The 24,850-nt window shown below is 36.6% G+C and overlaps 1 long non-coding RNA gene across 1 annotated transcript; it reads left to right on the top strand.

Moving 5' to 3' along the window:
- The first annotated feature begins 989 nt into the window (after positions 1–989).
- On the top strand, positions 990–14,136 carry LOC138896787 (uncharacterized). Its single transcript, XR_011410210.1, has 2 exons — positions 990–1,593; positions 13,781–14,136. It is a non-coding gene; the product is annotated as an uncharacterized lncRNA (long non-coding RNA).
- The last annotated feature ends 10,714 nt before the right edge of the window (positions 14,137–24,850 follow it).

Raw genomic sequence — 24,850 nt, 5'->3', positions numbered from 1 at the left:
TCAGCTTTCTAAGTAGGGTTCTAAGAGCTTTCAATTTGAGCCAGATGTTGTTCATTTTTGGTAGCTCAATGTTTTCTTCCAGTGTTGTTGCACAATATTCAGGAATTCTTTATGCTCTGCCCACACATTGAAAAACTTAAAAGGTGATTTCCCACTTCTCTGTTGTAGAGCTAGCTTTAAAGTCATGGTAGAGTGATCAGAGATGAAAGGCATACCATAAACAGTATTGATATGCCCCCATGTCATCATCCATTCATAGTTCCCAAACATTCTATCTATTCTACTCCATATCCTATCTGAACCAGGTTGCCTATTAGACCATGTGTAGTATTCACCTTCCCATGTTAACTCAGTTAGCCCAGTATTTGTATACAATTGGCATAATCCCTAATCTCAGCACCGTTAACTGCACATCCATAGAGTCTATCTTGTGTGTGCAATATTTAGTTAAAATCACCATCAATCAACCATGGTTTAGTGATTCCCTGAGCAAACTCTTTCAGGTTAGCCCATAAAAGTTTCCTTTGATCAACAGTATTAAATCCATATACAACTGTCAGATAACACTCAATATTCTGAGTAATTCCTTTAACTAGACAGTGAAGTATTTGTGCTTCTGTCCTTATCAGAGTAACTATATAGCATCTAGAATCCCACAGAATCCATATCCTTCCATTTATAGCATCACTATAGTTCTGTATCACATCCCAGCCAGGGGCAATATAATTACTTATTCTACTTGCATTATGCTCATTACTCTAGTTTCAACAATACCAGCTAGCTTTATATTATATCTTTTGTCAAGGGTGTAATTGTCATATTATTATATTTTTTTTTTGAGATGACTACCAACTCAATAATTTTAAAAAATAGGGTACAGGTTAAAAGGTGACACAAATATAGGGTACGACTATAAATCCCCCTGCAAAATAGCCTACACCCTTTAGTAGCCTCAACAGAAGTCCAATTTGTCAATGGATCAATTAACTTTCCAAATGCTAACATATACTCAACAGCCACCTTTCCTTTTCTCCTCCCATTTTTTACAAAATTCCAACTTTTCTTTATCTCAGACAGAATTGCCGCACCATTTTTGTGTACGTACTGTCTCCCTCGTTCTTTAGCATCAATTTCTTGAACGAAGTTCGTCCGTTTAGGATTCCTTTGATCACGAGTTTAGTCCTTCACGTGGTTAAACTGTTCTCTGCTTCCTCTTTTCATGTAAGTTCTTACTTTGCAGAATCACCATTATAAAGGTGAATTTTTCCTTCATCTATTTGAAATTAAAAAAAACTGAATCTTTCAAACGGCTATTTCGACCGAAAACCAAAATGTAAAACTTCAAATCCCGCTCAAAAACCCTAGCCCTAACTTTTTCTTCCACCTATAAATACTTTGTTAAATCTAAGCCCAAACCAAGCCTGGGGAAACCCCTCAAAAAATCAGTTCATACCACACTATATTTCTGATATTATTAGGCTTTTCAATCTGTAGAAAATCTCTCAGTTTTAGCCTCCATTTTTATACTTTCAATAACTAAGGAGTGGTAGATCTGAAACGACCTCGCAAGCCCCATTCACTGCCCCGTGGAAGGTAATATTTCAGCCCTATTCCTAATCTTCTTTATGTTTATTTAGAAAATGTCACGACCCAAACTCCCTCCGTATAACGTCGTGACGGCACCATCTACGACTAGGTAAGCCTAATAAATTACGGAAATAACAAAAAAAAACCAAAACAAAACTTATCAACTAACTGCAATAGATACGTAATAACCAATAACAATGCCGTTTGGCATGTACAATAACCAAAACGCTAGACATACACAACTTTTCCCAAAACCCGGAACATCATAAGTCACAAGCTACAGGAGGAGAACTAGTATCTCTAAAGAAGTACGGAAGATAAATGACATATGAGAGAATAGAGGGGGACTCTGAGGTCTGCGGACGCAGCAGATGTAACTTGAAGTCTCCGTACAATATCAAGCACTCTCAGCTAGTAGCGGGGCTGAAAAGAAGCACCTGGATTTGCACACAAAACATGTTCAGAAGAGTAGCATGAGTATACCACAACGGTACCCAGTAAGTGCCAAGCCTAACCTCGGTAGAGTAGTGACGAGGTCAGGTCATGCCCACTAGTATATAATAAATAAAGGAGAAAAATATAACACTATAATAAGAGACTGGAATTTAACAAAAAGAAAACACAACAATATAACAATGCAACACACATGGATAAACATCAGGGGATCTCCTGAGATACCATCTCGTAGTTCTAAAATAAATATGCAGGGAGAACTCCCGAGGTAACGTCTCGTAGTCTCAAAAGTAAATATATAGGGAGAAATCCCGAGGTACCGCCTCGTAGTCTCAAAAGTAACTGTGCAAGGAGAACTCCTGAGGTACCGCCTCGTAGTCTCAAAAGTAAATGTGCATGGAGAACTCCCCAGGAACCGCCTCGTAGTCTCAAAAGTAAATATGCAGGGAGAACTCCCGAGGAACCGCCTCGTAGTCTCAAAAGTAAACACACAACTCAACCGATAAGTACCATAGTTAACATCAAGAATTCTGCAGTTAAGACTGATAAAGAATAAGGAAAAGCGGGAAATCAACTAGGCATGCTTCATAGAGTTCAAATAAGCAGTTAAAGCACGTAGACATACGATATTAGACTAAACAGGATAACTACACATATTGGAATAGCTCAATTTTAGAATGAAAATAGACTAATACTTATTTAAACGGTATAACTCAAATTAAAGGAAAACAGGTTGTTACTCAGTAAAAATAAATCGAGTTTCTCAACAAATAGCCCGTGTACGTACTCGTCACCTCACGTACACGACGCTCACATATCACAACAGTACCAAGTCCTAAGAAGATTTCCCTCACACAAGGTTAGGCAAGCCACTTACCTCGAACCAAGCTCAATCAATCAGTAACAATGCCTTTTCCACGAATATCCGACTCCGAATGGCCCAAATCTAGAAAAAAATAATTAGCTATCATAAATATAATTATAATAGACTAATCTAATTAATGAAATCAAGACTTCAACAATAATTTCGAAAATCATCCCAAAAAGTCGACTCGGGCCCACGTCTCAGAATCGGGTAAAAGTCACAAAATATGAACACCCATTCACTCATGAGTTCACTCATACCAAAATTATCCAAATCCGATTTCAAAATCTCAATCAAAATCCAAAATCTTAGTTGAAGAACTTCTTCCCATTTTCCCCAAAATTTCAACCCAAATCCGAAATTAAATGATGAAATCAACCATAGATTAGTGTAATATAACCATAAATGAGTTAAGAATCGTTACCCAAAAGTTTTCTCTGAAAACTCCTCAAATAATCGCCCAATCCAAACTCTCAAAGTCCCAAAATCGAAATGGAAAATCAACCCTCGAAATCCTATTTTCTGCCCAGCAAACTCGCTTCTGCGAGCCTTCATCCGCACCTGCGGAAAACTCATCGGAGGTGCGAAAATTGCTTATATGTCTGGGACCGCATCTGCGAGCTTTGGGCCGCACCTGCGAGCCCGCTCCTACGGCTTGACTTCCGCACCTGCGCTCACAGACCTTCTTGACCAACAACGTACCTGCACCCTTCACTCCGGACGTGCGATCCCGGACCTGCGGTTTCCCCACCGTAGGTGCGAAAATACCAGAAACCAGAGGCTTCAGCCATTTGCCTAAGTCCAAATTTAATCCGTTAAGCATTTGAAACACACCCGAGCCCCCCGGGACCTCAAACAAACATACCAACAGGTTCTAAAACACCATACAAACTTAGTCGAGCCCTCAAATCACATCAAACAACTCTAAAAATACGAATCACCTTCCAATTCAAATTTAATGAACTTGGAACTTTAAATTTCTACAACCGATGCCGAAACCTATCAAATCACATCCGATTGACCTCAAATTTTGCAAACAAGTCATAATTGACATTATGGACCTACTCCAACTTCCGAACGCGGAATCCGATCCCGATATCAAAAGGTCCACTACCGGTCAAAATCTCCAAAAATTCGACTTTCGCCATTTCAAGCCTAAAACAGTTACAGACCTCAAATTCACAGTCCGGACACACTCCTAAGTCCAAAATCATCCAACGAAGCTAACGTAACCGACAGAACTTCATTCCGGAGTTGTCTTCATATAGTTCCGACTATGGTCAAAATTCTAAGGCTTAAGCTTCCTTTTAGGGACTAAGTGTCTCAATTCACTCCGAAACCACAACAAAAACTTTCCGGCAAGTCACATAAGCAGAAATAGATACAAAAAAAAGTAGTAAATAGGGGATCGGGGCTATAACTCTCAAAACGACCGGCCGAGTCGTTACAATCATGTCATATGTCTGTTCATCTTATCCGGGAAACTAAAAATAAAATCTGCTACATTTGAGTATTTTCACGTGAAGAAAAGCCATTTATTAGCCCTCATCTTCTTTGTGTATGACTCTGTCTTTGAGTAATATAACAATTATTATGTAAAACTTATAGTTTAGTAGACCATATATAGAGTTATTATTAGTAAAAATAGGTGTCCTAATTCACCTTTAATATAATTAGGTGACGACTCTTTAGTAAATAATAAATATTTAAAAATCATTAATACATTGTACTCTATTTGACCCGTGTTAAAATGGGGTATAACATCTGGATTGTAAGCAAATCAGACCAAAAGTGCAGTATATTTTGGGGGATTCACAATAACAGAAAAACAAAAGATTCTACTTCGATTAGGCTTCAGTGGTGGTGATCTTCCTTTCAAATATGTTGGAGTTCTCTTGTCTACAAAGAAGATGAGTATCATGAAGTGGCAGCCCATAATAGATAAAATGACAACAAGAATTTCATTATGGACTGCACACAAACTCTCTTATTCTGGAAGGATTCAACTAGTTCAAAGTATACTCTTTGGGATACAAGCTTTATGGCACAATTGTTTATCATTTCTACTAAGGTGATTAAAACAGTTGAAAGCATATGTCGATCCTATGTTTTGACAGGAGCTAATGTGATCACAAGAAAGACTCTCTTAGCTTGGGATAAGGTCTGTCTACCTAAAGCAGGGGGGAAGACTAAGTTTCACTAATATGCATCTTTGGAACAAGGCAGCCATAGCCAAGACATGCTAGGACCTAGCTCAAAAACAAGATAAACTGTGGATCAGGTGGATTCATACATATTATATCAAAGGCCAACAGTTTGCTAGTGCACCAACACCCTAACAAGCATGCTGGATGGTGAGGAAAATATTTGAAGCTAGAGGAAACATTGAGAATGTGCAGTGGGAACAAAATGCAAAGAAGAGTCTGATAAGGCAGATTTACTTGTGAAAAAGAAGAAGATGAAGAAGATTACTCGCTGCAGCTCAGAAGGCAACAAAATCCACTTTGATATTGCGTTCGAAGTGCTTACTCGGACAATAATGCCACTGAGAAAAAGTATCAAGAATACAACAATTTTCAAACTAGTAGTATTGATACTGAGTTGAAAAATCAAGAACCTATACATATGATTGTTGATTTGTATTGTGAGGACATACACAATAATTTAAAAAAAAGAAGAGGATTTACAGCAAGAAGTGCCAGCCTCTTCTATAGCAAAGCAAAATTTTGGAAAGGCTAGCAAAGGAATATCCCAAGAAGAAGAAGAATTGGATGATGATGGCTGGCCACCAAATGGAAGAGGCAGAAGCAGACAAAGGAAGAATGGAAGAAAGAACAACGAAAGAAACCCCACCTCCTCACAGAGGGTAGGTAGAAAAATAGACAATTAAACCCCAAATTATCCATGATTAGCGCGATATTTTGAAATATTAGAGGAGTGAGATCCAAAATGGAAATTCATAGATTAAAAAATTGATCAACATCAACAAATGTGAATATCTGGCTATCTTTGAACCTTACATTGATAGCAACAAAATTGAAGGCTACAAGAAGTTCTTGGGATTCCAGCATTGTGTGGCCAATGACGATGGCCAAATATAGTGTTTTTGGAATTGTTAAGCTGTGGTAGTTACAAATGAAGAGCAATATATTACTGTAAGCATAAATAACTATAAAGTAGATGAAGATATTCATGTTACAGTAGTTTATGAAAAGTGTTTAATCGCAGAGAGAAAAGATTTATGGGAAAGCATTGAAAATATTAGCAGCACAATCTGTGGTCCATGGTGCGTTGGAGGAGATTTTAATGTTATTATGGATTTGGGTGAGAAGTTGGGAGGTAGACCACACAGAGCTCAGAGAAGTTTTGATTTCATCACTACTATGGACACATGTGGTGATCTTGTGGACATAGGCTATGTTAGTGCTCGATACACTTGGTGCAACAATAGAAGACCAAGTAAGAGAATCTGGAAAACAGTCGACAGAATCTTGGTGAATGACAAATAGACAGAAAAATTTCAACACAATTATGTCAGACACTTAGTGAGAACTGGTTCAGATCATAGACCATTTCTCATGAAATGTCATAATGAGCAACAAAATGTCATCAGGTATTTCAGGTTTCTTAATTTATGGGTACAACAACCAGATTTCCTGGATATTGTGAAGAACTCTTGGAATGATCAAATCACTAGGAATGCTATGTGGAGACTTAAAAGTAAACTTCAGACATTGAGCAGGAAGTAAAGTCACTGGTCGAGGGAGAGCATATGGGATATTTATGAGTAAATCAATACATGGAAAGGGAAAGTGCAACAACTTGAAGAAGTGGACCTTTACCTCAATATAGAGGACAACAGAGAAGAGCTTAACAAAGCCCATGTAGAATATATCAAATAGTTAGGAATTCAGGAGGATATCATGAGACAAAAGTCCCAGATTAAATGGTTCCAAGAAGGAGACTATAATAGCAGCTATTTTCACAGTGTTCTTAGAGATAAAAGAAGACGATTACATCTTCACAAGATCAAAAATCATAGAAACAGATGGATACATGGGGATGTTAAGGTTGCAAAAGCAGTTGTGCGACACTATGAGAAACGTTTTCACTTAGAGGCCCTAATTTTGAATACCTCTCCGCTTGGCTGTATCCCGAGATGTATCTCTGTAGAAGACAATGAGCACCTTGTAGCCATTCCTGATGTCAATGAAGTTAAGAAAGCAGTTTTCAATCTCAATGCCAATAGTGCTGCGGGTCTGAATGGCTTTAACAAGATATTCTATCAAACTTGCTGGGAGATTATCAAGGATGATATTTCGACATTCGTAATTGAATTTTTCAGTGGAAAATTCTTAACCAAATTTTTTTGACTCATGCTCGGTTCTTATTCCAAAAGTGGAGTCTACCACTAAGATCATCTCTAAGATTATGGTTGTGAGGGTTAGTACTTTGCTACCCAAAATGATCTCAAACAATCAAAGCGGCTTTATTAAGGGTAGACTCATTACAGAAAATATCATGCTTGCGCAAGAAATTATTCAAAGTGTTAGTAAGGAAAACAGAGGGGGCAACATTGTTATTAAATTAGACATGGCCAAGGCATATGATAGATTGTCTTGGACTTTTCTTACCTCAGTCCTAAGAAAAATTGGTTTTGCAAAACATTGGATTGATATTATTTGGAGGTTGATTTCAGATGTGTGGTACTCGAGTGTGATTAATGGATCCAGAAAAGGTTTTTTCATTTCTTCTCAAGGGATTAAGTAAGGGGATCCTCTGTCACCGTCCCTCTTCATCACTGCTATAGAAGTGTTGTCCATATCACTTAATCAACTTTAACATAATTTTGATTTCACTTCTTTCTATATGAATCACAGAGGCCCTCAAATTAATCATCTGGCATATGCAGACGATATAGTGATTTTAGTGGTGGAAACAACAAATCAGTCAGGTTGATCATGAAATGAATTAGCAATTATGAGAAGTTTTCTGGTCAAAAGTCAACAAAGATAAGAGCTATTTCCTCATTGATCCTAAAGCGAGAGCTCATAGAACTAACAGAATGAGGGAGGCTACATGCTTCATGGATAAGTCTTTTTCCTTCAATTATCTTGGATGTTCTCTATATGTGGGGAGAAAAATAATTGTTTACTTTGATGTGATTGTGACTAAAATCGTCAAGAGAGTCAACGGGTGGCAAAGTAAAATGTTAACTTGTGATGGTAGAATGGTTCTCATCAAAAGCATCCTTCAATCTCTGCCTATTTACACATTGTCTGCCATGAGTCTACCCAGAGGTACTCTTAACCTAATTGAAATATATTTTGCAAGGTCCTTTTATCAGCTGAAGTGCCTGGAAGAACGTTTTGTCTTCCCAAGGATGAAGGTGGAGTTGGCATAAGATCGATGCACGACATTAGCAACACTTTAGCCATAAAATAATGGTGGAGATTTAGAACCAACAATTCACTTTGGGCCTCATACCTAAGATCTAAATATAGTATTAGGTCTCATTCGGTGAAGAAAAAATGGACCTCCGGGGACTCGCATGCCTGGAAACATTTGACGCAAATTAGAGACAAAGTAGAGAAAAATATTTGATGGTGTATCAATGAGGGTAACAGTAGTTTTTGGTGGGATAATTGATCGGGAAAAGGTGCACTTGCTGATCATTTTCCCCACAAAAGACACACTAAGTCTATCTTAGTAAAGGATTTCATCAGATATGGTCAGTGGAACATAGAGAAACTTAGAGGCACTCTCAATGATCAGATAACCATAGATATCTGTGCCATTGACATTGGTGATCAGAATAAAGAAGACTATTCTATCTAGGAAGCCTCAGCCGATGGTCTATATACCAACAAAAGTGCGTGGTAACTAATAAGGAGCAGAAAACAAAAAAAATGAAGCTCTAGAGAACATGTTGCTCAATAGTATCCCCTTCAAAATATCCTTCCTAGTTTGGAGACTATACATTGGTAAGTTACCTTTTGATGATATTATTGCTTACTTTGGTAATCATAGTGTGTCCAGGTGTAGGTGTTGCGACAACCCAAAAGGAGACACGATGCAATATGTCTTTATTGAAGGAGATGCTGCTAAATACCTCTGGAATTATTTTGGGGCTCCGCTAGGCATTAAACATGAAAACTGGCCCATGAGAAGAATCTTCAAGAACTGGTAGGAAGTGAAAACGAGGAATAAACTTCACAACTTCATCATACATGCATTACCTTTGGTCATAAGTTAGGTCATATGGAGTAGTTTGTGTTCATGTATATATGAGGATCAAAGAAATTTCTACATTAGAAAAATGAAATAACAGGTCAGCTGGAACATTTAATCAGCTATTACAATGGCTTTCCCAAGATGTAAAGTGACATGGCCATGGTCTATATTCTGTGAAAAGGTGGAACTTTGGAGACCCACAGCTATTATAAGTCAAGTCACATGGCAAAAATCACCAGAAAGCAAGATTAAAGTGAACACAGATAGAAATTTTATTATGGGAACAGGAAGGGCAGGAATAGGAAGCTTTGTCAGGGACGAACAAGGAGATCTTTTGATGGCTTTTTCTATACCAGTTCAAAGTAATAGTAATAACATGACTGAAGCTTTGGCGACAAAAAGGGAGTACAATGATGTACTTAGGAAGGCCATAATGACTTCTATCTGAAGATTGACTCACAGATAGTAGCCAACATGTTCACAATGAGAGACACAAACAATCTCAGGCTTAAGAAGATCATTGGAGACACTTCTCGGAGCATTAATCAAAGCCATATTCATGTTACCCACTGCTACAGAGAATCCAACCTAGTGGCCGACATGCTAGCCAAGAATGCAGGCTCTAGTGGAAACCGTGGGTTTTTCTATATATTCCAACAGCTTCCAAGAAATGTAAAGGGCCCTTTTCTACTAGACAAGTAGCAACTACCTAGTTTTAGAATTAGGTATGAAAAATTCAATTTCTTTGTAAGTTAATTTTCTTGTACTCTGACATGAGAGGAAAGGTGTATAATTTTTTTTGTTGTAATCCTCTCATGTTCGTTCGAAGACTGACTTTGGTCAGTCCTTTTCTTTTTTCTAGAGGTCAGGTCCATGGCCCCCTCCAACATCTCAGGAGGTAAAAACCTGGGTGATTGGATTAATTATAAAAAAAAAACAAAAGTGATTACTCGGCTACCCCTCAAGGACATGGACAAATTCAAGTGCGTATCAAAATCTTGCTCTTCAATGATCTGTCACCCTGAATTCACGAAAGCTCATAAGCCTTGCGGCGGTATATTCATCCATGTCTTGCCCGTCAAGTGTCCCTGCCCGGGCAACGACATCCCAGATCAAATGAAAGGCCTCCATTATGCGTCCACACATGACAAGAATGAAGTGTTTGCTCAACGGGTAAGTTTGCCTTATTTTGGTTATGAGGATATTACTCCAGTTATAAACGGGCTTGCTTGCCTTTACACGGGTGATCAAGTTTCACTTTTTAATATATCTACTCGTGAACTTATGAGGCTTCCCTCTTCAAATTTATACGGTGAAGGGCGTAGTGTTTGGTATGCTCTCGGTTTTGATCCTGTGGATAATGTGTATAAATTGCTTAAAGTCAAAACGGTTGCCAATCGAGTAGTCTATGAGATCCTGACTCTTGAAACAAGTTCAAGATCGACATGGAGATGGAGGGTCCTTGTTCAGGAAGGTTTGCCGATGTTTTCCTCTATCAGTGGTCAAAGTTACTTCTTGAATGGTATAATTTATTGCAAGTTTGGAGAAGAAAATCATTATCTTGTCTTTGATGTCTACAAAGAGCAGTTCGTCATTTTCAACCTACCACGCGTCACCTCAAGTATAAGAGACAAATTCAACAGCAATTTCATAGTATTCGGCCAATTTGAAGGGCGCCTAGCCCTAGCACGTGTTAAGAAGACACAATTTGAGACGGTTTTGGAAGTTTGGGCTTTAGAAGATCATCAAAACTCTATATGGAGCCAGCATACTATCGACATACTAGATGAACTAGTTACATACTTTTTTGGGATTTTCGCGTGGATATCATATTCCTTGTCAAGAAGTTGGCCCAAACTGAAAATATTACTTTTTAATTTTGGCACATAATAAACATCTTAATTAGCTTGTGACTACCATCTATACAGAAGATCAGAATCGTACTTATCCCTTCAATTTGAATCTTTGAGGTATCTCCAAAGGACACATTACCTCTTACTGTTTTATTGATCTCCACAAACTTCTCTTTGCATCCACACATATGATTGCTTGTTCCATTGTCCAAATACCACGAGCTGCAATCATCCTTGTCTTCTTCCTTGAGTGCCATCAACAACGTTGACTCATAATCTTCTTTCTTATCGTCAACATGGTTAGCATTTTCTTCAACATTTCTATTACATTCCCAAGACTAATGGCCAAATTTGTGACAATTATAACACTCAATTTTTGATTTGTCATACATTTGTCCATTATTTTCTTGGTAGTAGCTATGTCCTCTTCCTCCTCTTTGTCCACGGCCACGACCTCTGAATGTTTAGTGGATTTTATCTTCATTATTGAGGTTGTTACCATTACTTCTTCCTCTTCCATGACCTCCATATTTCTTTATAATTTAGTAGTGTCAAGAGACTACTATAATTTCAAAAGAAATAATACTCTTTATTTAAAATACTTCACTACAATATTACTGACACTCACTATTTATCTGACAGACTAGAATCTGTAGATTACTCTCTCTAAATTCTATTGCTTCTCTTTGTTTTGGTGTGTTTTCAAATAAGGAGAAACTACTCTCTATATAGAAATAAATCCTTGGCCTAATAGTGGATATGATGTCATGGCAAATGTCATGAAAACTTGGTCCACAAATTGTTATAGTGGATATGATGTTGTAAGGCCCAGTTAAAATTTTTCTAATGATTTAATATTTTAAAGTACGCCAACGATATTTGGAAATAGCATGTTAGAGTATTAAAGGATACCCATGGGATAGAACCACATTATTTCAAAATGAAAAGTATATGTTTAAGGTATGTTGAAACATACTAAGGAGTTTTGTGAATGGAAAGAATTCGTGTGGAACAAGTAGGATACATTAAGTGGAAAGAATGTCTCAATTCGCACAAGATCCTACTTCAAACGTATGCTGCTACCAAACTATAATGACTTATGAGGTGATCTTTGAGTCTAGTTTCTAACGCTTCAAACCGTTCGTCATTTGGACATTCCTACAAGAAGTTATGTTCAAATACCCAAAGGCTGGTCTATAGCTTGCTACAGAGCTCACGAGGCCAGGTCTGTAGCACGCTAGACCATGCTATATCCCTCGCGAGGCCAGGTTTGTAGCTCGCTACAGAGCTCGCGAGGCCAGGTCTGTAGCACGCTAGACCGTGCTATATCCCTCGCGAGGCCAGGTCTGTAGCCCGATCCGGAATTTCGGAGTATCCATTCTCCTATTTGTATAACACGACCCAATCTTGTTATATAAACATTGTGGACCATTTATTTTGGAAAATCTGACATTTTAGAGTGAGAGATAGTGCCCTAGAGTGAGAAGGTATTCTTCAATAATTGTTCTTCAATTCTTGCTCAAGTTTTGGAAGATTAAGAAGGAAAACTCACTAGGTCTTCATCCTAGAAGTAAGATTCTATACCCTAACCCTCAATTTTGAATTTTGTCTAGAAATGGGTAATTAGCAAGATTTTTTTTGGGCATGAGAGTTGTTTATTTTACATGCATGTGTTATCAAAGGGTGTAGGAAGATTGTTGAGCTAAAAATGATAAAGATTGGGTTGTGGGATGAGGGAATCCTCCATAAAAGGACCTTAAAACCTTAATGCACACCTAGTGTTTGATAAAATGCTCAAATGAGCTAGAACCATTATCTTCGTCCTAATTTTGGTTCAACTTGTTATATTTCTAAAATAGATTGAAGTTGCTAAGACTTCCGGAATATTTAGAGTGTAAGGAAGCTCAAGTGAGGTATGTTGGCTAAATTCTTCTTTAAGAATTGGAATTCCCATTATCCTTGTAAGTTCCAAGATGTTGATTACAAATCGAGTATTTTGATAAGTTTTGTGATAAAAATATATGTTCAATTCGTGTTTCAAATGCTCTTATCATATTGCATTATAAATTGAGGATGTGTTCTAAACTATGGATTGTGTATCCACATTTTATAATTTCAAGTCATGATTTATGTGAAAGTTATTATGTCAAGTTGTGTAGAGATTGTGATTGTGATACACCTCCACCCGTATATATTGGGGTGAGGCGGAATGACTGCTTTGTGTAGGGATTATGGTATTGTGGGACTGCACCTCCACCCGCATACATTGGGGTGAGGCGGCATAGCCGCTTTGTGTTGGTATTGGTATCGTTGATGCATTTCCACCCGCATACATTGAGGTAGCCGCTTTGTGTTGGTATTGGTATCGTTGATGCATTTTTACCCGCATACATTGGGGTGAGTCAGCATAGCCTCTTTATGTAGGTTCTTGGTACTGTGGTTATATATCCACCCGCATACATTGGGGTGAGGCGACAGGGCCGCTTGAGTAGAGTTGTGGTATTGTACTTACACCTCCACCTGCATACATCGGGTGAGGCGGCGGGGCCGCTTTGTGTGAAGATGGTTACATAGGATCTCATCTTAAATCCTCTAAATGTTATTGATAGCTCTTGATAAGCTTACTCAGGTTTCAACGGTTATCTATATTATTCTATTGCCGCCCTGATTTATCATATTTATATTGTGTTTATAAATTCTTAAATTGGTGTTTGGTTTTCATACTAGTACTATTCGACGGTACTAACGTCCCTTTTGTCAGGGGCGCTGCATCTTTAAATGGATGCAGGTGGTTCAACAACAGGAGGTATTGATCTGTGATAGCAGTACACCTTCTTCCCAGCTGACTTGATGAGCCCCACTTCATTCCGGGGTCATGTATCATTTGTTCTTTGTGTATTTTGTTGGAGGTATAGCCGGGGCCTTGTTGCCGACATTATCATTGTACTATTCGTTATCTATAGAGTCTCCGTAGACATAGTGTGGGTTGTGTATTGGTGCTGAGAAAGACAAACTATGTTATATTGTGGTTGTATTACTTATCCCATTTGAGATTTTAAAAATGATGAAAACTATTGGTAATAGATTGGTATTGGAGACATGATCACGTTTTTGTATAATTAATGAAAATATGTATTATCTTCATTCGTGGATGAGTTTGGGTAGAAGGAAATATAACGGCTTGCTAGGTCGGGTTCACTCGTTTGAGCGCTGGTCGCGCTCCTCGGGTTTGGGGCGTGACAAACTTGGTATCAGAGCCTAAGGTTTTAAAGTGTCCTAGGATGTCTCGGAGCTATGTCTAGTAGAGTCCTTCTTATCGGTGTGTTGTCGACCACATCTATATGTTAGAGGTTACATGAGCATTTTAGGAATGTTACCCTTCTTCAATACTCCAAATCGTGCGATAGAGATTGACTATGAGATTGTCTTATAACTCGTGTGTTGAGGTTCAAGATAAGTTTAAACGCTCTTTTGATTATTCCAAGTAATGTTATCATATGGCATGACAAATGGGTAAAGGCCTGAATATTAAACAGATGGCATATGTATCACGTTGAATGAATGGAATGGACGTATAAGATAAGTATATAGTACCATGAGCATACTTTAAACGAGAAGAGTGCTAGAAGTGATTACCCACCTCCAAAGAGGCATTGACGTGATAAATGACACCTAAGCTTAACTAGTACACTTGGTTAGTGTGGGAATTGTTACATAGGCACGTGATATCTGAAAGGCATGGACTGGGGAATAATGATAAATGTGTAGGTCTCTCACGGGAGACAAGAAGTTTTGAAAGGAGAGTCAATTGAACCCACAATGAGAATACCCTAACACTATAAATGTTATAAAAATCTCAGGAATGTGCGAAGTTGTGTTACACTCCAAAAAGGATATTGACACGAGGGATTTGGATCCCAAGCATGTGTGGCTGAATAAGAGTATAGAACTTATGAGGTTAATACCATGGGGACTTAAATCTCCCTAATAGTCAATCATATACAAGAGGCTAGAGATGTGAAACATGTGTCCCTCAAATTGCTAAATTCAAGACTTGTGTCAAAATATGAAACATTCACCCTAAGTGGGTAGGGAAGGGCCATGGTGAGGCTACTTAAGTACAATAAAACGAGAGTAGGGCCATGTAGCTATGATGTTTGGATATTTTATTAAAGATATGTGTAGTCCAGAAAAGTGGTAAGGGATAACGTGATTCTCTGAATGGTTATGCAAATGATAAACCACTAGTATAAAAATAATGTGGAAGGTTAAGAAATGTAAATTCTTCGTGCGTAACAATATACATGATAGGGTCAACGATACTAGAAACTAAGAGTAAGGTTTCCAAAAGGGTTTTATACTTGTTAGAGAGAGAGGGACAATGGAACCCAAGGAAGTACTACAGATCAAATGTGAAAGGCTTGCGAGTTCTTAGAATGAGTTAATCACGGATTTGCAATTTAGCTAAAGTTCCAAGGCTTTAAGAAAGACAGAACGAGTGGGAGAGATAAATGTGATATTATAATAACCCAAGAGTGCATCTGGACTTGATAGAGAGTCTCTTAAGAATCTTACAAGCAAGGAAGTGTTAAGTGATACACAGATGAACGCACTTTCCCACGGATATCCCAACAAGTGTCGAGAGGCGAGCATCACAAATTCTCAACTAAGGAAAAAGACCACGTAACGTATGGAAGAGCGCATAGCTATTCACTAACTAGAAAGAATGAGACGAGAAGAATTGGAAGAAAATCTATAAATTGAGATGGTCATGGTTATCGCAAAATAGTTCGTATCAGAATGGTGAACTCTCCTAGAGCATAAGTGTTAATAGAAGATATATAGGATCAACTGTAATGCAACCGGCTTGAGTGACACTGAATATCAGCTAAAAGATTTAGAGGAAGTTCATGTTTACATATTACATTGGAAAGTGAGACTACTGGTGATGAAGTAGTGGTGTGATAAACTCAACAAACCAGGCACAATGATACTACGAGTTCATGGGAGGAAGACAAGTGTGTGGCACAATAAGGTTGTCAACTATGAATTAAGGGCAAAAAGGGAAATGTTCGAAATGGATTGAGAGAGGATGAACATTTGTTACGAACCAAACATGTTTAACATGATAGGTCTTAGACTGCAATACCAGAAAACACTATTGGTGACTACAATACGGGGAATAAGGTGGGTTACTCATCGAGAATGGAATCAGGTGGACTAAGTCCTACACTTATAAGGAAAACAAGAAGTCGTCGTTGAAGAATTTAGGAGGATCTCAAGCTTCAGAAAAGGCCTTGTTCAGGCCAATGACTTTTGTTGAAGTGAATATATATGAAGGGTGTTGATATGTGTTTTGGGAAGTGCTTAGCAGTAAAGAGGGATCGTGAGAATGTTCACGAGGGAAGTAGAGTGGTTTCTTAAAATCCTATAATACTTATAAGGAGGAAATAGGGTGGCTAAGAAAGGTATGAGCACGATGTTACTTCACATTTGAGGCAATGCCATGCAGGTTGATGTTATCAGGGTGTGCGTGCAAGCTAGTAGATGTTATTCATTTGAAATAGATGATCCTATAAAAAAACTGACCTAGTAATGTTGTTGAGAAATTTGGGGAAAACAAGTTGGCAGTACTAATAAGACTGTAACCGTATCAAGGAAATTTTTGTAGAACTCAATTCCTAGGAGGTCATATGAAAGAGAAATGTGATATAGATGTTCCACTAATGATGCAATGTGGCAAGACGATCATTTATGCTTCAAGGCAACTCAAGAATCATGAAAAGAACTACCCATCACATGACTTAGAACTTGCGCCGATGGTATTTGCATTGAAAATTTGGTGTCATAAATTGTATGGGGTCCATGTGGATGTATTCACGGACCACAAGAGTCTTCAATATATTTTCAAACAAAATGAATTGAATCTGAGGCAGAGAAGATGGCTTGAGTTACTCAAGGACTATGACATTGATATTCTATATCATCCGAAAAAGGCTAATGTTGTGGCAGATGCCCTTAGCAGGAAAACCATGGGTAATTTAGCACACTTGGAGGCATATCAAAGGCCATTGGCCAAAGAAGTTCATCGATTGGTTAGTTTGGGAGTTCGTCTTGCGGACTCTCATGAAAGAGGGGTGATTGTACAAAATAGGGTTGAATCATCACTTGTTGTGGAAGTTAAGGAGAAACAGTACAACGATCCATTATTGGCACAACTAAAAGAGGGGATTCATAAACATAAGACCATGGCCTTTTCTCTTGGCATGGATGATGGTACACTAAGGTACCAAGGGTGTCTATGTGTTCCAAATGTGGATGGTCTCCGGGAAATAATTATGACTGAAGCTCACACTTCTAGGTATTCTGTGCACCCGGGTTCTACAAAAATATACCATGATCTTAAGGAAGTCTACTGGTAGAATGATATGAAGAGGAATGTAGCAGAGTTTGTGGCGAAGTGTAAAACTTGTCTTTGGGGACGGACTCTACTCCTCAATCGAGGACGAATGATCCTAAGTGAGGGAGAATGTAAGGCCACGTTAAAATTTTCTAATGATTTAATATTTTAAAGTACGCCAACGGCATTTGGGAATAATGTGTTAGAGTATTAAAGGAGACCCATGGGATAGAACCACATTATTTCAAAATGAAAAGTATATGTTTAAGGTGTGTTGAAACATACTAAGGAGTTTTGTGAATGGAAAGAATCCGTGTGGAACAAGTAGGATACATTAAGAGGAAAGGATGTCTCAATTCGCACAAGATCATACTTCACACGTATGCTGCTACCAAACTATAACGACTTATGAAGTGATCTACCTATCAAATTAAAGTCCTTTGAGTCTAGTTTCCAACGCTTTGAACCATTTGTCATTTCGACATTCCTACAAAAAGTTATGTTCAAATACCGAAAGGCTGGTCTGTAGCTCACTACAGAGCTCTCGAGGCTAGGTCTGTAGCACGCTAGACCATGCTATATCCCTCGCGAGACCAGGTCTGTAGCTCACTACAGAGCTCGCAAGGCCAGGTCTGTAGCCTAATCCAGAATTTTGGAGTATCCATTCTCCTATTTTTATAACTCGGCCCAATCTCGTTATATAAGCATTGTGGACCATTTTATTTTGGAAAATCTGACATTTTAGAGTGAGAGAGAGTGCCCTAGAGTGAGAAGGTATTCTTCAATAACTGTTCTTCAATTCTTGCTCAAGTTTTGGAAGATTAAGAAGGGAAACTCACTTGGTCTTCTTCCTTGAGGTAAGATTCTACACCCTAACCCTCAATTTTGAATTTTGTCTAGAAATGGATAATTAGCAAGATAATGTTTTGGGCATGAGAGTTGTTTATTTTACATGCATATGTTATCAAAGGGTGTAGGAATATTGTTGATCTAAAAATGGTAAAGATTGGGTTGTGGGATGATGGAATCCTCTATAAAAGGACCTTGAAACTTTAATGCACACCTAATGTTTGATAAAATGCTCAAATGAGCTAGAACCATTATCTTCGTCCTAATTTTGGTTCAACTTGTTATATTTCTAAAATAGATTGAAGTTGCTAAGAATTCCGGAATATTTAAAGTGTAAGAAAGCTCAAGTGAGGTATGTTGGCTAAATTCTTCTTTAAGAATTGGAATTCCCATTATCCTTGTAAGTTCCAAGATGTTGATTACAAATCGAGTATTTTGATAAGTTTTGTGATAAAAATATATGTTCAATTCGTGTTTCAAATGCTCTTATCATATTGCATTATAAATTGAGGATGTGTTCTAAACTATGGATTGTGTATCCACATTTTATAATTTCAAGTCATGATTTATGTGAAAGTTATTATGTCAAGTTGTGTAGAGATTATGATTGTGATACACCTCCACCCGTATATATTGGGGTGAGGCGGAATGACTGCTTTGTGTAGGGATTATGGTATTGTGGGACTGCACCTCCACCCGCATACATTGGGGTGAGGCGGCATAGCCGCTTTGTGTTGGTATTGGTATCGTTGATGCATTTCCACCCGCATACATTGAGGTAGCCGCTTTGTGTTGGTATTGGTATCGTTGATGCATTTTCACCCGCATACATTGGGGTGAGTCAGCATAGCCTTTTTATGTAGGTTCTTGGTACTGTGGTTATATATCCACCCGCATACATTGGGGTGAGGTGACAGGGCCGCTTGAGTAGAGTTGTGGTATTGTACTTACACTTCCACCTGCATACATCGGGTGAGGCGGCGGGGCCGCTTTGTGTGAAGATGGTTATAGAGGATCTCATCTTAAATCCTCTAAATGTTATTGATAGCTCTTGATAAGCTTACTCGGGTTTCAAAGTTTATTTATATTATTCTATTGCCGCCCTGATTTATCATATTCATATTGTATTTATAAATTCTTACATTGGTGTTTGGTTTTCATACTAGTACTATTCGACGGTACTAACGTCCCTTTTGTCGGGGGCGCTGCATCTTTAAATGGATGCAGGTGATTCCACAGCAGGAGGTATTGATCAGTGATAGCAGTACACCTTCTTCCCAGCTAACTTGGTGAGCCCCACTTCATCCCGAGGTCATGTATCATTTGTTCTTTGTGTATTTTATTGGAGTTATAGCCGGGGCCTTGTTGCCGACATTATCATTGTACTCTTCTTTTTCTATAGAGGCTCAGTAGACATAGTGTGGGTTGTGTATTGGTGCTGGAAAAAATAAACTATGTTATGTTGTGGTTGTATTACTTGTCCCATTTGAGACTTTAAAAATATTAAAAACTATTGGTAATAGATTGGTATTGGAGACATGATTACGTTTTTGTATAATTAATGAAAATATGTATTATTTTCATTCGTGGATGAGTTTGGGTAGAAGAAAATCTAACAGGCTTGCTCGGTCGGGTTCACTGGGTTGAGCGCCGGTCGCGCTCCTCGGTTTTGGGGCGTGACATATGTTATGGAAAATGTCATGTAAACTTGATCCACATATTTATTATAGAAGCCAAATTAATGGTCATATTACACATGGGATGAACGCATCACCATTGGTACTCCTCTGCAACCAAAATAAAAGGGAGATAGAGTCCATGGTGGTGATGTACGGTGCGACGACACCAAGATTCAAGTTCCCTTGGATGACAAAGTTGAACAACACAATGAATGTTTGCTGTACCCTAGAGTATTATTGCTGAGGGAATATTTTTCACCAAAGATTTTTATATAGATCTCCAAAGGGGATTTTGTTATGGTAATATTAAAGTTGCCACTGCTCTTTCTTTTCGCACAAGAATTTTTTTCTGTGTCATTTCAATTTGCCAACAAATACAAGTACCGTGGTTTAATATGCTTCGTGATTGACAATCAAATAGTTCAAGAAGTTGGATATTAAATACATCACCAAGAGGTCTGTATCATCGAAGAATCAAGGAAGAAGCAAAATTGTACTCACAATTGATTAATAAAAATATTTTTCTCTTATTTTGTGATTGCAAAATATTTTTTATATGTTGGAAATTTGTTGCAAACAACATGTAATTCTTGAGATGAAATATTTACACTATAACAATTAGTTAATCTCATATGTTAAGTATCTAACAATTAATTAATCAAGGCCAAAGTCATACGCGGCCCTAAACTTGTCCATATATTTCTCTCTGACACCTTATCTAACACTTGTTCCAATTCAACACTTATACTACCAAAATTTGTACCTATTAGACATATTGTTTTACAGGAATAGTAGAAAAATAAAGAGAGTGTTATATACTTGCTAATGAGGTGGCAAAGTAATGAATTAACGGAGGATATATGTCATTTGGGTCGAAAATAATAATTAAAAGATGAATTATGAGGAGGGATATATGTCCATCATATATACATCATTACATTATGAACTTTAGAATAATCTATGTTTTCTTGATGCTCTCAATTATCTGATTTTCATGGTTTTTGTCTAAATCATATTGAAAAACACCTCAATAATTTATGCAGACAAAACATGATAACAAAAAATTGCTTAAAGAAACTTGAAAAAAAAAAACTTATCAAGAAATTCTCTAAATTTTACCTTTGTCAAAGGTATACTATTATTTTCTAATATGAAATTACTTTTTCCATGGGAGAAGACCAATTAGATTTTCAGTTGTGAGTCAAAAAAGAGTCCCAATTTCATGTCCGGATAGATGAATGACACACATAAGTAATACATTTAAAAGAGTAAATTAAATTTACCTTCCCAGGAGAATGAATGGTATTATCGACCATTTGTTTTATCCTCTGGTAGTACGCAGGCCCAAAACATATCTTTTCTGCAAGTTGTCGCCCTGTGTGACCATTATACATTGTCTCCATGCCAACCGTCTGATAGCCCCGTTTATGCAACTCTTTAATAATATTTTCTGTTGTAACATATGTGAAGAGAGTAGCATCACATTCTTTTGCCTCATGCAGGGCAACCTTGCCTATAATACTTTGTTTAGACTAAGATGCCATCTTATTCTAAAGACTAGATTGGTGTCACGTATCAAATAACGTGGTACATCAAGTCAAATAAGATTATATTGCCTGCCAAAATAACGTGGCATACTTATTCGAATAGCAAAAAAATGTTTCATGTGTACAAGTCACATCTTTAGAATAGTCAAATATTAATTCATTACTACTTAGATTTGATTGATCGGTGATTCAGGTCAACCAATTCAAAGGAAAAGAGTTTGTTTCCATTTTCTCTCTACAACTATAAATTGATGTCCTCGTAACTCACAAAAGAGATCGTAATTTATAATAAGTACTTAAGAGAAAGCTCGTGGATCGAAAATTAAAGATTTCTGCTTCATTCGCTTTAATTTAGATGACACATTTCACTTATCGAGAGTCAAACTGTGTGAAGTTTGACCAATATTTTAAAATATATTTTGAAATCGTATTGACATGAGAAAAATTGTAACTTATAGTGCTTTTCGTGTAGTTTTTGAATATCTAAATTTTAATTTTAAAATACTAAGTTGAACTAATTTAATTTAGTTTCAAAGTTTAGTCAAATTGACTCTCGATAAGCAAAATGTATCATCTAAAACAGAGTATATAGAAGCTCGTGGACCGAAGACTATAAATTTCTACTATAAAATGCAAGTATTTAAGCGTTCTAAGCATTCAAAAATGAAAACGAAGGTTCAAGATCAAACTTCAAGTATTTATTAAAATATAAATAAAGATCATGTCTATTGAAATTATACTCAAGATCAAGCTCAAAGGCTCTTGAATGTACTTCTAAAAGAGAACAATCGAGAATTTATAGAGATTATCACATTTATTGCATTCGAAATAAAATACAAGATTTGTTACGTTATTTTCTAGCCTTGATTATTTTCTTAACACGAAATTTGTTATTATAAACGGCCTGGATTTGAAATTTTATTTTCAAATTGTTTTGATAATTTCAAAAAAGAGAATTATTTTAATAATTACTTGTAGTTGTTTAAAACCATAACGGTAGATCTTTTAAACTATGTCAAAACAACCGGTTAACTCTATGTGTATAACAATCTCAGGCTCTAGTTTGTGTGGAAAGAGTAGAACATGCGGGGCGGATTTATAAGGTAGTTTAAAGGGAACGCAAAGTTATGGTCTTTTCGTTAAATTAGGTATTTTTTATATGTATTTTCTAGAATTAATCTAATATTTTCTGTTGGCACTCATGCTCCACAGAAGCTGAATGATGCATTTGGTTGAATAATGAGTTATTTACCCAAAGTAATAGGGATCAATTTTTACTTAATATTTTTTTCTCCTTTCTTTAATGGTGCACCCATATTTTAAAAATTCTAGATCCGCCTCTGAAAATTGGTTATATTTTTAGAAGAAATGAGAGATAATAGAAAATAGAAATTTAGAGGGGTGAGAATGTTGTAATGCTTTGATATTTAATTGCTATTAGCGCAAAAAAAAGAAAGATATTTAATTGCTATGCGAAACCCACAAATTACATACAAGAAAATTTTGTTTGTTTAGTTGCCTAGAGTAGCTTTTTCTAATTCAATCAAGGCTTCTAGTCATTCTCATTGTAATCAAAGTGCAAGTGCATAATTTTCTAATTATAGTTTGTTTTTAGGTTCTGCTACTAATGATGTAACTGTTTGGCACTAACAGATCGGATCACATGCCCTTTTCTAATACTTTAAAATTTATTTCTTCTATCTCTTATTCCTCTATGCCTTCAAAAATTCATCCTTGTGACATCTGTGCTAAAGTTACGTAGGCAAAGTTGCCTTTCCCGTCTAGCACAATTACTACAAAGCAAATTTTTGATCTTATTCATATAATAAATTTTTGAGGATCCTACAATTCACACACTCACGATCTTACTCATATGAATGGGAAAAAATATTTTTATGAAAATTTTGAAAATATGGTCAAAAACACATTTTGATTTTTGAAAATTTTTCGAAAAAAACTCATTTTCCAAATTTTTTCAAACAGACTTGCAAAATTTAATGGACAAACACATTTTTAAATTTGTTTTTAAAAAATGAATTCTTATAAATAAACAGGGCCTTAATAGAAGCAACCCTTTCTCCAAACGTAACTGCCATCTTCTTTACTCGAGCAATTAATTTATTTTTACTAGACACAACCCTTTGCTCTCCCTTCAAAAAGTTCAAACGTAACTACTACTAAAATAACAACCAATTTATTTTTACTAGACACAACCCTTTGCTCTCTCTTCAAAAAGTTCAAACGTAACTACTACTAAAATAACAACCCTGTGTACGCAACCCACTCTTATCTTCAAACGTAACTACTATTGCTCTTTAATCAACTAATTTGTCTTGAGATCTATATTTGGAGCATGTGATGAGATCTATATTTAGTCTTCTGGATCAGAGTTTACCATGTAAAATCAATCAATGTCATATTACAACTTTAGTTTCTCTTTAATTTTTGATACATATTTTTCATATTAGTTGCTTTATCGGCTGATTCAATTGTAAATTTATAGTGATGTTTTGTTGAACTTTTCTTGCTTTATCAATAGGAGAAAAACGAGTTAGGCTACATTTATATGGCTGTGTACATATTCTATTTTTTTTTATTTTTATTTTTTGGCTTTCAAATTAGTTGCTTTATCTGATGATTCAATTATAAATTTGCAACGGTGTTTCTTTGAATTTTTCTTGCTTTATCAACGGGAGAAAAATGATTTAGCCTACATATATATGGTTGTGTACATATTTTCTTTTCTTGCTTTTAAACTATTAGTTGTATTCTCGATGTTATATCGAGAGAGTTATTGGTTCCTTTTATGACTCGTTAAAGAATATAATCAGTTACAATTTTTTGAACTCATGCTTGCAGTTTTGTGCTTATAATTTTTATAACCCCAAATCCATAAAATTCATTTCCTTTATTCTTTGGGTTGCTGCTTTATTCTTTTTTGGTGTTATAGGGCACCATTGAAACCAAGAGATAACAAAAATATTAATGGAAGACAAAGGTTGATGGTTAAAAGAAAAATAAGCATTGTTAGATCAATATTAGGGGAAGGGAGAAAGAAGTACCTCAACTAAGTATTGTCTTTTTCTTTCTATGTATATGTGACTTGGCAACAATTAAAAAAAAAATCTCCTTTTGTATTTGAACCTACACAATGTTGTAGTTTTTTATATGCTTAGGATTTAGCAAAATCTCCTTAGAATTTAGCGAATTTGGTTTTGATTCTTTCATTTTAAAGTCTTTTTTTTAAACGATTTTCAATTTTGAATCGTCTATTTAGGAGTTAGTGAACTGCATGAATAGCTTTTGGAATTGAATATATTGTGAATTTTGGAGTTAATAGGAAAAGATATTATATTCGTATTTAATGCATAAAAATTGTATCT

The sequence above is a fragment of the Nicotiana tomentosiformis genome, chromosome 8 (assembly GCF_000390325.3).
Source record: "Nicotiana tomentosiformis chromosome 8, ASM39032v3, whole genome shotgun sequence".
Taxonomy (NCBI): Eukaryota; Viridiplantae; Streptophyta; class Magnoliopsida; order Solanales; family Solanaceae; genus Nicotiana; species Nicotiana tomentosiformis.
The sequence above is the reverse complement of the archived record's forward strand: the minus strand, read 5'-3'. Positions and strand labels throughout refer to the sequence as shown.